At 43.1% G+C, this 16445-nt stretch overlaps 1 long non-coding RNA gene across 3 annotated transcripts in view; it reads right to left on the bottom strand.

Moving 5' to 3' along the window:
- The window catches only part of LOC102005842, a 36638-nt gene that overhangs the window by 15432 nt on the left and 4761 nt on the right, over positions 1–16445 (bottom strand). For all 3 annotated transcript variants that reach the window (XR_001235211.1, XR_261967.2, XR_001235212.1), the window contains exons 2-4: positions 5083–5216; positions 4636–4743; positions 1997–2117 (exon numbers count right to left, since the gene is read on the bottom strand). This is a non-coding gene — a long non-coding RNA (uncharacterized LOC102005842). The remainder of the gene's footprint in view (positions 1–1996; positions 2118–4635; positions 4744–5082; positions 5217–16445) is intronic.

Genomic DNA, 16445 nt, shown 5'->3' with positions numbered 1-16445 from the left:
AAAAAAAAAAAAAAAAAAAAAAAAGTTTAAACTTTTCCAGATAGAATGGGAAGAATAATTTTTAGCTAAAAATGTAGCACCAGGGCTTGATGTATAGTTCAGTGGTCAGTACTTGCTTAGAATGCACAAGGCCCTGGGTTTAATACCCAGTACCACAAATATGTCATAACAATTAATAAATTTAAAATATAAAGCAATGCATTCTGAATAGAAGCTGGTCACTTTGGAAAGCTTTTATACAATCCAAAAACCTTGAAATTGTGAAAGGTCAGATTTGCAAATGGTTAAACACACGTTAGTGATCATATTCTCATTAGACTTGGCATTTATTTGAACAATATCATTGAATGGGGAGTTGGGGAGACCAGTGTGCTCTCAATTTTCCTGTTTATTATTTATGTTTAGAAATGGCTTTTGTTTATCTAGTCTGTCACTTTGATTTTTAATATAGGCTTCTGGGGAGGCTGAGGCAGGAGGATCATTGTGAGTTCAAGACCAGCCTGGGCTACAAAGTGAGCTCAAGGCCAGCCTGAACTGTACAGTGAGACCCTATTTCAAAAAGACTAAAAAAAAAAAAAAAAAAAGGCTTTTACTAGCAAGTTCTGCATAGGATTCCTTCTTGGATTTGGTTGAAAGGAGTGCCAATATTTTAGCTTTTTTGGAAGGGTTAAAATGTACTTAGGGTGGAATACTCTTATTTTTACCCTGTGTGTGTGCTATTTTTATAATGGAATGGACCATTGAAAAACTTTCAAAATGTAATTCAAATTCATGTTTTATTGTAAGTCATTCTAGATAATACACAAGCATGTAGCCTTCGGAAAGAAGAAAAGGTCTTTTAAAAATAAGACTTCCTTCTATTTTTAATAGTAGATATGCTAAGCTGTATTTATTGAGTCTACTAGATGCATGCCTTCCCTGTGTGGGTGAGAAAGAAGAGAAAATCTGAATAAAGGCCATAAATTTTATCTTTTTACTTCAGTGATTTAATGTGCATATTTAAATCCACACCATATTAATAATAAAGCAGTGGGCTGTCAGGGGAGGGGCAGTGTAGCCCAAAGTGTGGTGATGTCTGGATTTGAATCTGTCTTCGCTAGATGACAGCTATGGTCTGGGACGTGGCATGTTATAACGCTGCCCAAGCACATTCTCCGTCTCTGAAGAGGGGAGAACCATCACATATACATCTCTGAATTTTTTGATAATTTGAAGAGACAATAAATTGTTTAACAGGGTGCATGGTACACTGCAGATCAGGATGTGTGGGCTATTGTTATTGTTATCAAAAAACATTCAGACAGGAGGTAGTGATTGACATTAATGGCTACGATGGCTGGAGATTTAGCTCAGAGACACAGTGCCTGCCTGGCAAGTGCAAGGTCGTGAGTTCGATTCCCAGTACCAGAAAAAAAACAAAACAAACAAACAAACAAAAACATTAATGGCTACAGAACAGTACTCAGAGCTTGGAAGGCAGAAAGTATTTTGAATGTATCTGTTGGATGCTAGCTAGGCAGTGTCATCATAGGGCAGGTGACCTAATTCCAGAGGAGTCTGAGGATATCAACCCATAACACCCATTTGAAAGTAAGAATTTTTTTTTTTTTTGCTTTTTCCTTTTTTTTTTTTTTACATTCATGCAAACTCTGCAGTAGGGCCCCATAATAATATACTTGTAAGTGCTAACATGAGTAATGTGGCTCCGTTACCTTCATTCCTCAAGTCTAATTCTGCTCCTGAGGGCAGAGACCTATTCATGTTGTGGCTTCTAGCACTTGCTCATTTATGCCAGATAAAGAAACACAGGCCAAAGATGAGAACAGAGTCATGTGCACTGGGTCTGGGACCACCTTTGCTAAAAAGATGTTCAATGAAATATTCTAACCTTGTTTACGATAGTTGACATTACATTGTGTGTACCTTTTAAGTGGAAGGCACTGTGTAAGCATTTTCTCAATCAACTTCCACAATATCTGTGAGAGCAAGATGTTACCTTTTGCAGAGGGGAATGTTCTTGTGGAAAGATTGAAGTCCAGAGGCAAGGAGACCACTCAGGAGGCTGTGAATTGGTCCAATTTTGACATGATGTCAATTTTTTCTAAGAAGGAGGTAAACTGAAAGTTAAAAGGCACATATTTTGTTTTTTTTCTTTTGGTCTAAAATTCACCTAGTGAATGTCTTCTACATAATACATACTGGTGGATAAATTATTCTCCTTTCGGAGTCAGACAGGAAGTTTAGGATAATTTCAGGGCTGTTTGATGACAGTCACTATAGAAGCAGTAAGCACAAGGTGTCTGGGATCCCACAGGAAACAAAACCTTCAGCTTTGGGGATCCATAATACTTTTCACGAATAGACAGTTTCAGGAACAGAATTTTTAGTTTCAATTTTGGAATTGGAGTCTTACTATGTTGCCCAGGGTGATCTCAAACTCCTAGGCTCAAGTGATCCTCCTGTGTTATGGTTGTTGATACATTGTGTCAGCTTGAGTCTAGAAGCTTCAACTAAGTAACTCCGCAGTTCTACATCCTGGGATGAAAAGGACATGCCCTTGATGCTCTAGGATGTTGTTCATTGCGTCAATTTGAGAAGTTTAAAAATTCAACTTTAAACTTTAAAGTGATTCAACAGGGGCCAGGGTCCTTACTTTGTAAACATCCTGAGCCCCTGCAAGTGCAAGAGGCGGACATGGAGATTGCATGAGTGCTACACCTACCTGCCCCAGGCTGGGGGAGTAGCCTGCCTACAATATAAGGAAGGAAAGGAGGCTTGCTCTTCTCCCCTTTGTGCTCTTGCTGCTTTTGCTGTCTGTGCTGCCTTGAAGTGTTGCCCCTGTGCCATGCCACCCTGCCTAGGAACCAGCTGATTATAGACTGAAACCTCCACAAAGTATAAGCTAAATAAATCTTTCCTTCCCTAATTTTGGGCATTGGGTATTTTGTCTTTGCAAAGAGAGAAAAGAAACCAAGACATCCTGCCTCAGTCTCTTGAGTAGTTATGACTGCTGGTGTGAGCCTTAGCACCCAGCAAAAATGAGATTTTTATTGGTGGATGTGGGATATAAAAACATACTATTGTGTCTATAAGCCAAGAACCTAACATCAGACTGCCAGGTCCCATTCCCGGCCCTGCTGTCTACTGCCAATATGATCTTGCACAAGTTGTTTAAATTCTGCCCCATGGTTTTTTCGTCTGAAACTGAAGATAGATATACTGCATACCTCCTAGGGTTTTTGTGAAGATTGACATACTTTAATATACAAATTGGAAATAACGACCACCTATAAGAACTTCTAGGCAATAGTTTGCTTACTGTTACAGGAGGCAGAAAGAGAGGCCAATTGTGAGTGTCGTTACATATGCTATACGCTGCCACAACCAATGTCATCTGCAATCACATTGATAAATTAGTTGAGGTTGACAGAGTTCCCACTCTCACCCCAAACATTTAGGTTAGGAACTAAGGTAAATGGGGACCCCTGAAAAGGCAGCTGCCCCTCAACTCCAGCCAACGATTGCCACACAGAAATGTCAGGTCAGTGTTGCCAGATCTTCTGACATTTCAAGAGCAGCTGCAAAACCTTACACCTACATAAAATTTCCCAATTTTTGAAACTTTCTACAAGACGGACCAAAGAAGTTGTCCGCAGGTTAGGTCTAGCTTTGGAGTGCTCTTCTAGGCTCTGCGTTACCTCTGGGGACTTGTCACTGCTTCTTCTGTCAAGTTCTCCACCAAAAAAAGAGCAGAAAAAAAATTGTTAGGCTCCAAGGAGCTAGCTTCAGACAGATTGCGGCTTTCTCCAGTCGAGGCTCCTGGGACAGTGGAGAACGGGCATCTTTGCCGTACGGCATTGGCTGGATTGGGGAATAGCCTAGGCCTGGAAGTGTGTGTGTGTGTGTGTGTGTGTGTGTGTGTGGTTACATGAATGTCCCACAGATGGTGACATTTGTCATACTTCAAATGTCATGGAACAATTCAGATCCGTTACCCATACAAATGACTAGTTTTGATATCATTCAGCTTTTTATTGTTTTATCTGGGTATATATTCTACAGTAGAAAGAACTGAATTTAGCTTAAAAGGGATGACAGTGATCAATAACGGCTGTCAAATGAAACACTGGAGACTGTCATTTCAACAAACAGCCATTCAATTCTACTTGTTGAACATCAGCTGTATGCCGCTCCATTTCTGTTCTCCTAGCTGGTCTTCCCAGGGACAAGCAGTGTATGTGGGGTACAGCGGGTAGTTGGGAAGTCAAAGGGGCGAGTGTGGATTTTAGGTCACGTGACCTTGTCTGAATGACCTTTCTGGCTTCATGGAATGATCCAATCAGTAAGCCCTCATCTGGAAAGTGAAACACTATAATCAATCATAATGTTATTACTATTTTTTTAAATGAAGAATAGCTGGGCACGGTGGTGCACATTTGTAATCCTAGCACTCAGGAGGCTGAAGCAGGAGGATCATTGTGAATTCGAGACCAGCCTGGGCTACAAAGTGAGCTCAAGGCCAGCCTGAGCTGCATATCGAGACTCTGTCTCAAAAAGACCAAAAAAGATCAATAAATAAAAAATTTAAAAGAAAATGAAGAATAAAATGAACTATATAGAACTTATTGTACATACCCAGAGTCTAGAAAGAAATCAACAACCAAACCAGACTAAGAATTTCATAATACTTCCTTCAGCTTTTCCTTTTCTATGGAGTCCTTAAAATCCATCAATTTTAATTTCCTGAAAAGAAATCAGGTTAAATAACAGCATCTAAAAATTAATACACCAGCATTTCCCTACCCAAATTTATATCTGAATACTTATTTTGGAAGATGCACTGCATATTACTTTTTTCTACTGTAACAGATTCAGTCTGTTGTCTATCCACTGGCTTATATCAGCTCAGGAATTTAACTTACATTCTAACTAAACAGTACAGCAGCAGACATTAGACCGTGCGCTACTCATGGACCAAAACCTCTCAGTCTCACATTCACTGTCAGGACGCATCATTCATTTCCACACAGATGAGTTCTAGCACTCAGGGCACTCACACAGAGACACAAAAGAAGAAAATACCTTTAATAGGTCTTGCCACAGCATTAATGTACATCACTGCACATTCCTTCTTGTCTTCAATTAGTTCTTCCTTATACAGTCGCTAAGCCTTTTACATCTTGGGGCTCAGGTTGCATAATCCTCTTCTTCATGATCTAATTGAGTTGAAATCATTACCCTGGTAATGGAGAGCTTTAGACCACTACAAAAATGCAAATGTCTGATTATCATATATTGTACTGTTTCCCTGGAGTGAGAATTAAGACTTTTAATAAGAAAATGCCACTAACTCCGAAAGTTAATCTCTTTCAATTTTTATTTTACTCTTTCAGATTGAGTTCGTTCACTTATGCTGTATTTGAATGCTCTCAGCATGAATGTAGACCACATAGGCTCTTTATAGTAAGGATTAAATTAGCCCATACCTGTAAAGGATTTAGAACAGTACCCAGGACCCAGTGAATAGTCAAGTCTTTCTCACGCCCATCATCAACATCAATGCAAACTTCCTCTTTGTTTCTTAACTTATGTGATTGTTACCTCATATTTTCTACCTAGACCACCAGTGATAATACTCAGGATAGGAGGTTCCCCCTAAACACAAGGCTTTGAAATACTACTCTATATTAATGAGAGTTCTCCAGAAAAGGAGAACCAATAAAAGATAGAGATGTAGACATAAATGTAGAATTAGATACAGATGTATAATCTGAATTATGGAGGCTGACAAGTCTGAAGATCTGTAGCTAAGCAAGCTGGAGACCCAGGAGAGCCTAAGTTGTGGGTCTAGTTTGGAGGTTGCCTGGCTTGAGATCTAGGAGAAGAAACTGGTTTCAGTTTGAGTTTGAAGGTAGGTCAGCGGCCAGGAAAAATTCTCTCATACTCACAGGTAAGAGCCTTTTTTTTTGTCTTTTTGAGACAGGGTCACCCTATGCAGTTTAGGCTGGCCTTGAACTTGCAACGAACCTCCTCCCTCAGCCTCCCGAGTGCTGGGATTACAAGCGTGCACTGCCATACCTGCCCACAAGAGCCTTTTTGTTCCACTCAGATCTTCAGCTGATTGCATGAGGCCCACCCACACTGGTGCAATACCGATAGAAACACCTCCACTGACACACCCAGAAGAATTTCGAACAAAGAGCTAAGCCCTGAATGACCAAGTCAAGTTGACACATAAAATCCACCAATGTGTACTCCAAGACAACTAGTTTTCTTCTTCCCTCCACCAGGAGTAGCTCAGAGATGCTTCCAGAATGAGACTCTTGCTGTACACAGCACAGTAGCTTGTAAAGTGCTTTTATGGATAGTCTCTGTCCTGAAGGAGCAAATAACAGGTAAAAAGACAAAAAAAGTTGAACTGTAAGCATATTAAAAGACAACAAAACAAAAACTCTAGCAGGGCCAGGAGTGGTCAGATACATGGAGACAAATGGGGAGGAAGTCTCAAAAATGTTGTAGGTCTCAGAGTAAAGGTTGTGGAGGATTTGATTAAGCGTGGGGACAGGTCCCTCTGTGCCATAGGAGGTATGTATTTGTCCATTTTTTGAGTTTGCTTTTCCTTGTAGCCATTTCCCTCTTTGACAGCCACAGTAAAGCAGAAACAGAAGCTTGGTGAAAACAGTATCATAAGTATGAGCATTGAGGGTGGATGGAGCTGAAGTTTATCTCATCATTTAAATAAGACTGGAGCAGGGAGGAGGTGGCTGAGAGGTCACTGGCACTGCAGAAAGAATAGGAGACGGGAAGGGAGAAGAGAGAGACCTCCCACAGGGCCAGGGGGCAGAAGCAGAGTTTGTGGCCAGTGGGTACCTGAAAAGTGTTCAGCACCTTTGGCCATTAGAGAAATGCAAAACAGCACTGAGATTCCATCTTACTCCAGAAAGAACTCAAAAAACAACAAAGTAGAGAAAAAGAAATCCCTCAACGCTATTGGTGGGAATGTGAACTAGTGCATTCACTATGGAAATCAGTATGGGGATTCCTCAAATATTGAAAAGTAGAGATTCCATTTGATCCAGCTATACCTCTTCTGGCTCTCCACTGGAAGAGTTAAGGACATCACGTTACAGTGATACGCACATACTTATGTGTACAGAAGCACAACTCACAATAGGTAAATCTTGGAAGTAACTTGTATGTCCATCAGCAGATGAATGGAATAAAAATGTGTTTATGTACAAAGGAGTACTGGCCGTAAGGAAGGGTAACTTTGAGTTATTTGTAGGAAAATGGAGACTACCTTGAGGCCATCACACTGAGTGAGATGAAAATTGAGACACAGCATGTTAAGTACTGCATGATTTCTCTTAGAGAAGCCCAAAGTGTACATAAAAAGTGGAATAGAAGATAGATGATAGGAAATAGAGAGACAGAGTGTGCAGAGATGGAGGGCAGGTTTGAGGATGAAAAGGATGAGAGGGAGGGGAGGAGCAGGGAAGGTATGTACGCACACATATGTATCACTTTCTCCATGATGGATATATCATGTGTCACAAACGTATATCAATAAGAAAGGGGGAAAGGAAGGAGGCGGGCACAGGATGCTATGTGACGAGGACCTCCAGCTGCCACTCACAGTTTCTGCACAATGGCCACGCTCTGTCCCCCTACTCGTTGCCTGTGGCTCACTCACCATCTTCGGTGCTAAACTTCTGTAAGTCCACATTCTACCTCATCTCTGATAGAGGCAATGAGGGTCGGGCATTTTATGAGAAAGGGTGTCATGCAGGAACCTCTGACCTACGTAGGGCCCAACAGAACCAACTGGGAATTCCCCATCGAGTGAAGATGTTGGCCACAACATCCCTAATAAATACAGCAGATAGTAGGGGTAGCAGCTAGCATCTACGGAAGCCAGAATGGGCAAATTTGAAAAGTTCTTAAGTACAAAAGTGACCACGGACAGTTAGGATGTTAACCTGAATGCAGAGCTGGCCCTTGAGACCAGATACTATGTCCGAGCTCACAGGAAGCCCTAAGACCCTTTTTGCACACATCCTCAGCACCACTCTCATCCCTTTTCACCAAGTCAGTTTCTCCAAAGAACCATTACCGCCTAGCTGTCCTGGAGAAGTGCAGAAGCTACTACGTAGCAGTGTGATGAAAGCAGATGTTCAGACTGGGGTGGGAGAATTGGCCTGAACAGTCAATGTTTCAATAGCTGCCAGCAAGCAGAGAACTGAGGAACCTGTTTGTTTTTTATGTACTTCTAGGTCTGTAATCTTTGTGTCAGATTCCAACTCACTGTAAGAATTCATGACTCCAGTGACCATCCATCCACCTATCCACCCACCTATCCATTCATGTAGCTATTCACCAGCACATATTTACTGAATGGCTACTGTATGCTAGGAATTCATCAAAAAGCGTAGGTTTTAACAGTGAAAAACAAAGACAAAAAGCTCTGCTGTAGCCAGGAATGATGGCACATATCTGTAATTCCAGTGCTCAGGGGGCTAAGGCAGGAGAGTCACAAGTTCAAGGCAAGCCTGGACTCCACAGGGAGACCCTGTCTCCAAAAATCAACCAAGCAACCAACCAACCAATCAGTCTCTGCTCAAGGAATTTATATTTCAGTGGAAGCAGATAAAGAACACAATAAGTAGGCATAGAATAGAGCCAATGATGGGGGAAAATAATGAGAAAAGAGCAGGCTTTGTGCCAGGGTTGATGGAAGGAAAGCTCACACCTTCACAGGAAGTCAGAGAGGGCTTCTCTGGGGAGGTGCAGTCATGTGGACACCTAGGGAAAGTTCCGCAGGGAAGCTGGAGGCAGCAAAGGTGCCAAGCTACTTTATGGTACTGCAGGGTGGCGGTTGCACAACAGCAAATGACACAGGGTGAGCTTGCAATCAAGGCAAATGGACATCAACTCTGTGTGCTTTTTTTTAAATTTTAAAGAGAAAAAACCCAAAATGTAAAAGCAAGATAAGAGGAAGGTAACAATGGTTAATACATCACATATTATTATCTTTAAATTAGTTACTCAGAGTAGAGATATAGGCTTTTGTGTGTTTTAATCTTTTTGAGATAGGGTCTCACTATGCAGTTCAGGCTGGCCTTGAGCTCACTTTGTAGCTCAGGCTGGCCTCAAACTCACAACAATCCTCCTGCCTCAGCCTCCTGACTGCTGGGATTACAGGGGTGCACCCCCCCCCAGTGATATAGGCATATAATTGTCCAGGTAACTCTGTGTTTGAGATTACCTCCTGCCAAAAGATCTTCACATGAACTACCTGATTTTCCTGTGTAGTATTTTTTTGTGTAGTATGCTCTTGTTTGGAAATAAAGTGCTCGTCATCTCAGCAAGACTGGCAGTTTCTCTAATGCTGAAAAGGGCTGTGCCACTTGGTACCCAGGAAGTTGGTGGTGATGCAGTTGGTGACTATGATTTGTGATGGCTTACTGACAAATTAAAGAAGAAATTCTCATGACCCAACCTTCTAATGTAAATATCCCTGGATATCAGAGTTTCCGTGAAACTCTGATTGCTGTCATGTCCCCCTCTCTATGGCCTTCATCAGATGGACAAAGCTTTGCCAATCTTTCATAGAAGTCCATGCCCGGCATGCTGAGACATTTAACTGGCATCATTATTCACAGTTAGATCAAGCCAGGTAGAGCAGCCATCACATCAGGACAAGCGGTAGGAACCGACTGGGTTGTTTCCTGGATGAAGGCGACACTTTCAATTAGAGGCATCTTTATTCCTCAGGTACATCCCTCCCTGGGAGGGTCCCCTGAGACCAGAAGCTCATTCTCACAAGTGCTCTCTTCCAACTTTGGTCTCAGCCTCATTTCTATTACTGCAGTGTGATAATAGTTGGGCCTTTAGACTAAGTGGATATTTAAGATCCTTAGATATCTGGAGCTAGCACAGCATGTTCCACAGCAAGAGATGAGTCTTCATTTAAGGCCACGTTCCTGGTGCTAGCAGAGAAACCATGCAAGTGCTTTTATTCTTGGAGCTAAAATGGCAAACATATTTCTCTCATAATTGTAGCCTGTACTTTTTTTTTTTTTTTTTTTTGGTCTTTTTGAGATAGGGTCTCAGTATGCAGTTTAGGCTGGGCTTGAGCTCACTTTGTAGCCCAGGCTGGCCTCAAACTTGCAACTGCTGTAAACCAATTAGGGGGTTTAACAGACCCCCTTGGTTTTTAGTTAAATTATTGATGAATGATACCATGTTGCCTGGAATGTTGATGAAGAATTCAGGTGTTTGGTTTTCTTTTTCCTGGTATCAGGAATTGAACTTAGGACCTTACTCTTACCAGGCAGGCGCTTGTGCCGTTGAGCTATATCCTTGGCCAGAATTCAGGTAATGTAAGTCCTAAATCACACATCTAGCTCTTCAAGTGCACTCTTCTCACCTGTCCTTTATTCCCTGGGTGAACTGGGTGCGAAGCAGTGTGAATGTGTGTGTGTGTGTGTGTGTGTGTGTGTGTGTGTGTCCGTGTATGTTAACAGAATGGACAGAGTTCTCGATCAAAAAACAGCAGATGACTTTCTACTGCCCTGAACCTCCACTGCATCTCAATTTCCTTATAGACAGGAGGATATTTTTTTTTCTTAAAGGGCTTTGGAAGGGATACAATGAGTCCATATGTGTGACAACCATAAAAGCTATCTTTATTATCATGGTTTTAACACACTGGTTTTAACACACACTTGTGAGTGCAAGTCTGGAGTCAGATGCCGAAATTTTAGCCTAACACCAGGTTTGGGAAAATTATTTCAAACATTATTTCAGTTATTCAAGTTATATTAAGAAAGTTGGTATTGTGCAAACATTCGTACATTGCCTGAGAAAGGCTCATTAAATAGCAACTGTTATGATGTACAAGGGATGTGGGGAGGGCTGGTCTGCATGAGGGCGAGATCAGAGCAAACCTCAGGAGATATCAGACTGTGCTGAATGACCGCGACAAGAGCAGGGGGGTCACTGTCTCCATCCCAGGGGGCTGCGGGTGAACCTGGAATGGGCTGAGCATCCGGCCACAGATTCCCGTGCTGGTGCTGGCTGCCCTGCCTTTTCCTGGCCTGGGTGGGAACATAGTGGCCTCAGGCACTCTTAGGCCAGGCGCCAGGGTGGAGCTAAAGCAGCTTCTTGGATGACCCCTCCCTCAGAAAAGAATTCCAGTCCCTAACTGCAGATTTCATTCATCTTAACAAAAGACTACTCCTATACAGTCTGATTAAGATAGAAAACAGCCTGCTTAGGAATTGTCCACATTTGCCACACATTCGTTTGCGTGAGAAATCTGAGGAGTAAGTTGAGACCTGTAGTGTGATGCCCGCCTGCAACTGGCCCTAGTCCCCAGGTATTTCACACTGGACAGTTATCTGTGACAGCAGCCCTCAAACAGAGAGATCTGTGGGTGCCACAGGAAACACATTTTTTTCAAGCCAAAATATTTTCTTTTCCTAAACTGTACAGATGTATTGAGTGCACTTAAAGGGCATAAGAGAAACCTTTAAAATTATAGTTTGATAATCAATCAATCAACAGCAGCTCAAGCTAGGTGTGGTGGTGCACACCTATAATCCCAGCACTCGGGAGGCTGAGGCAGGAGGATCGTCGTGAATTCAAGATCAGTGTGGGTTACAAAGTGAGCCTGAACTTCATAGCAAGGCCTTGTCTCAAAAAGACAAAAACAAACATGGAAACAAAACAAAAAATCAACAGCAGCTTATTTAAAGTGTGTCTGCCAGCAGTCGTGCAAGGTCTAGGTTCTCCAAAGAATGGTCATTTTATTTAGCATAGCTGAGCAAACATTTATTGACTAGTAATAGGCACTGTGCTCAGGATGAAAGAGACAAGGCGAGTAAGACATTGATCGATCCTCCAATGGCTCATGAAGTGGTTCAGGGTGAAGGTGGTACACAGCAGCAAACACATGTCTTCAAAACATAAATGTGTGCTGGAGGAGAAGGCAGGGGACCATGAGAACAGAGATGCACTTCCAATCTGGGAGGTGTCAGGAGGCCGCACAGGGCTGGAACAAGTCTCAGAATGAATGGGAGGCAGTGAGCCAAATCCAAGGAAGGGCGGGGAAGGTTCTGTGGTTGGGTGAGGAGCAGAGGCTGTTCCCAGCAATGTGTAACACCCTTACGCCCGCAAACAAATTGCAACAGAAAGTATGCAGCAGAATGCAGAGGAGGATGAGCCAGGAGAGAGGAGGAGGCAGACCTACACCCTTGCCCACCAGGCCTCCATACCTTTTTTCTGGGGCAGGGGTGTTTGGAAGTGGGGAGGCTTGGCTCTTAGAACACAGCCCCCTCCCTGGGGGACCTAGGATTGTGGTGATAATGACTGAAGGTCTCCCAGGGTAAAGGAATAACCAGAAAGGCTAACACCTAGGGAGAAGGCGTTAACCTTGAGAGCTGATAAATGCAATAAGTGGCTTTTGTTCCAAAACTTGGCTTATGTACAGTGTTGGCTACTAACCTTTCTTTTCCATATTTCTATGTTTTTTAGTGACATTTAAATATTGTACATATCTATTCTTTTCCAAATGTCACCTCCACCTTGTTGCAAGTACTGGTTTGATAATTTTAACATAATAGTATTCCAATTTCCACGTTTCTTAGGTTGAAAGTGACAATAGGCCCCACTAAGGTCAAAAACCAGAGCTGCTCTGAGCTGACAGGAGCCTCATCCTTGGCACACACTCCTCTCCCTGGGCTTAAAGCAGGGACAAAAAAGTTGTATGTTGTCATACGTATAAACCACATAAGGCAGGGACTACACTGAGCAGGATTTTTAAAAAACTTTTATCCAAAATATTTGTGTTCCCGCTAACAATCAGTAAGCGAGCATGTCTTACGTTCATTGGTTTGCTAAGAGCTTATTGTGGCAGGCATAGGGCTGGGTGTCAGGGATGTGGCAGAGAGCCAGCTGAATTGGGTTCCTGCCCTCACAGACCGGGGATGCTGATGGCTGGGGAATGGGGTGGACTTGGGGAAGTAAGTGGGAATAACTATAAAGCATGCTAAATGGCCAAGATGGGTCCTGGATTTGGGAGCAAATATCAAGAGCATGATCTTAGATCAAGTGTCAGAAAAAGCTTCTCTGCAGGAAGCGATATTAAAACTGAGAGCTGAAGACTACATGTGAGTGAGCCAAGCACACGGAAGGAAGAAGGCTGTTCCAGGAGGGGGACCGCGTGAGTAAGATCCTAAGGGCGAGTGAGAACACGGCACATTGCAAGAGTCCAAAGAACTCCCTGTGGTCAGGTGTCGGAGAGGAGCGGTGGGGAGGGCTGTGCTGGGATAAGGGAGGGGAAAGCATGGGCACAGGGCCTCGGTATGTGGAGGATAAGCTTAGGAAACGCCAGCAAGGACGTGGGAAAGGAGAGGAAGGGAAGGCGGTTGATAAAAGCTGAGTCAGGCAAGTAACACTGAGGGGAAACTCAATACAGGTGTCGGACACGATATTTGAAGGAGGTGGGAGCTGGAACCTCTAACTCCTGGCAGTGCTGGGTTGAGACCACAGGAAGGGTGGGAGGAGATGTTTAGTTTCTGGTAATTCCAGTCTGCTGTATGGGTGAGCAAAATGGGCCTAAGGGACAGAAAATACCCACAGGCAAAGGAATGCAGATATGGAAGACTGGCCAGAGAGAGACTAAGGTGTCCAGAATGAGAGGCCAGGCTCAGGCACTGAAACGTCTGCTGTACAGTTCTAGAGGGGGTTCCAGTTATAAGAACATGTGCCGTATCGCACTGATCAACTGTTATAGTTTACATAGGAAATGTCCTCCCCAAACTCAGGTATTGAGGCTTTGACACCCAATGCAGCAATTCAGAGGCATGGTCTAGAGACGTATCGAATCTTGAGAGCTTTAACTTCATTCTCGGGTCAGTCTACTAATGAGATTATACTTTGATGGTATTATTGGGTAGTGATGGAAACAGGAGGTGGAGCCTACTTCCATGAGCCAATCAGGAGGACTTGACCTTGGGGACAATATGTGGTCCCTGGTCCCTTCTTCCATGACTTTTTTCCTGCTTCTCGGCAACCATGAGGTGAGTAGCTTTCCCAGCCATATTCTTCTGCCATGGTATTTCTGTCTTGCCACAGGCCTACAAGCAATGAAACTAGCTTACCATGAACTGATGCCTCTGAAACCACATGCATAAATAAAATTTTCTTCCTTCAAGTTGTTATTCCTAGGTATTTTGTCACAGTGCCAAAAACTGATTAACACACTGGATTTGACATAAATTCCATGTGAGTAGCAGGATAGAATTGGCTTGGTGGTGACCAGTAAAGCCAGGTAATACTGTGGAACTCTGTGCTGAGGCCTCAACAGGGCCAGCTACAGGTCTGTGTCTCATTAGTTGAAACACACACTGCCTATACTTCTGCCCTTCGCTCTGGAGTCTTGATACCAAAGGAAACATGCCATTTCAAACAGCCTATTAATTTGAAAATGTCAAGTTTAACTAGGGAAATGAGAATCCACAAAATGTGAGCTTCATGCAGCATGAGTATTGAACAAGGTCAAGCACTTAGTTTAAAGCACAGATTAATTACATTACAGACAGGATACAGATTAATTAGGCTGGAATTTGGCAGGTAAGCTAACTTACAGAAATTTTTGCAGAAAAGAAAGTGTCATAGGTTTAGGGAATCTGATATACAATGATGGAATTTTGGAGCTAACATTTTTGGACTAAATTTATCTAGACAACTGTTCTCAGTGAGAAGCTATAGAATGATGGGAAAATGAAATCTTGGTTCTTGCTTTGCTCATTGGTTTTCTGTCCTCATCAAACGTTGATTGTGGTGGGTTCTGTGGATTTAAATTCCTATCTGGCTCAGGTGCTCAAAGATTGCACAGTCTAACACTGACTAAAAAGCCATGGGACCTCAGGACAATCTGCCAGCCTTTCTGGTCTCACTTTTATCTGGAAGTGCCTTGATGGACGAGATCAGTGGTTTTCAACCTCGCTTGCCCCAAGAAGTCAGTGGGGGGCACTGGAAGAGTAGCAGTGTCCTGGCTGAACCTGCTGCTCTGGGGAAAGGCCCAGGCATTAGTATTTCTTTAAAATGCTGGGTGTGATGGCACGCACCTGAAATCTGGTACTTGGGAGGCTGAGGCAGAATGAGTGCTGTGAGCTAGAAACCAGCCTGGGCTACAAAGTGAGCTCAAGCCCAGCCTGAACTGCATAGCGAAACCCTGTCTCAAAAATTAAAAAAAAAAAAAACAAATTTTAAAAAGACAGTAAATAAATAAATAAAAGATACCAAGGAGATTCTACTGTGTAGATCAGTTTGGAAGCTATAGGGTAATAGCTTTCATGTTTTTTGCTAACTCTAAAACTTCTGCTTTTTTCTGAAGACAGCCTACTTTCTGTTTAGTACAGCAGAAGCCAGGCGGTACCTTCCACAAATCATGCTCCTCCATGCTGGCCTGATGAAAACAGAGCATGAGGACAGGGGAGCTCTGGCTTTGGTGACCAGGTACTGGCCTGCACTTGGACTCTGTGTGAACAGCTTACCTCAGTACGATGCAGAGAGCGCTCCTTCCAGAAATAACAGGTGCCAACTTTTTATTTTCTTTTATTTTTACTAAGGAGACACACTCTTAGTGCCAACAACTAATTATGATACCAAGAAAACAAAAACTGTGAGGGAGAGCAGAGGCGGGCTGGCAGTGCCACTGAGTTGTACAAATGGTGACTCACTCTTGTCCTAGGCTGGGGCACCTTCATAGCATCTTCCTGAGAAATGGTCAGAGGTCATTTTGCAAGGGAAAGCAGGCAGTGTAGTGTGCTGCAGGGCTGGGTGGGAAGAGACCCTTTCCCCAGTCTCCTGCATCCTCCGGGTGGCTTTAGACCCCCACCTTCCAGGGAACTTCCACAGGAGTGGAGAACAGTCGGTCTCCACGTCCCTGTCCTGGCTTGTTCACTACACTAATAACCTCTTCTATTACATATAAGGAAATTAAAGGATAAGCTTAGAAGCTGGCATCTTTCCTTTAAAGTAAGGAAGCCTGTGTTTTGCTAGTGAGAGTCTCCTGTAAAAATAACTCTTATTAGTGATGACACAAGAGCCACTGAAACTACCTCAGTTTATGGTTCACTTGGAGCCTGCCTTGTGCCTGGTGAGGCCCTTTCTCTGACGGATAGCTGACAAACCTGTCTCCTGCGCACCAGCACCAACACTCTGACCTCACCAGGGACAAGTCTGTGATTCGCTAAAGGCTGACTGATTCTTCAGAACATGCAGAGGGGGAGAGGTGGAAGCATGTACTAACTGCTTGTACTTTTCCTCACTGGCTGTGAAGCCAAGATCGCTCTGTGGAATAGAATATCTACAAAAAGCTACAGGAATTCCATTTTTCTTCATTCTTTCCCCCTTCCTACCTTCCTTCCTTCCTT

The sequence above is a fragment of the Chinchilla lanigera genome, unplaced genomic scaffold (genome assembly GCF_000276665.1).
Source record: "Chinchilla lanigera isolate Chin_1 unplaced genomic scaffold, ChiLan1.0 scaffold00038, whole genome shotgun sequence".
In the NCBI taxonomy this organism is placed as follows: domain Eukaryota; kingdom Metazoa; phylum Chordata; class Mammalia; order Rodentia; family Chinchillidae; genus Chinchilla; species Chinchilla lanigera.
The sequence above is the reverse complement of the archived record's forward strand: the minus strand, read 5'-3'. Positions and strand labels throughout refer to the sequence as shown.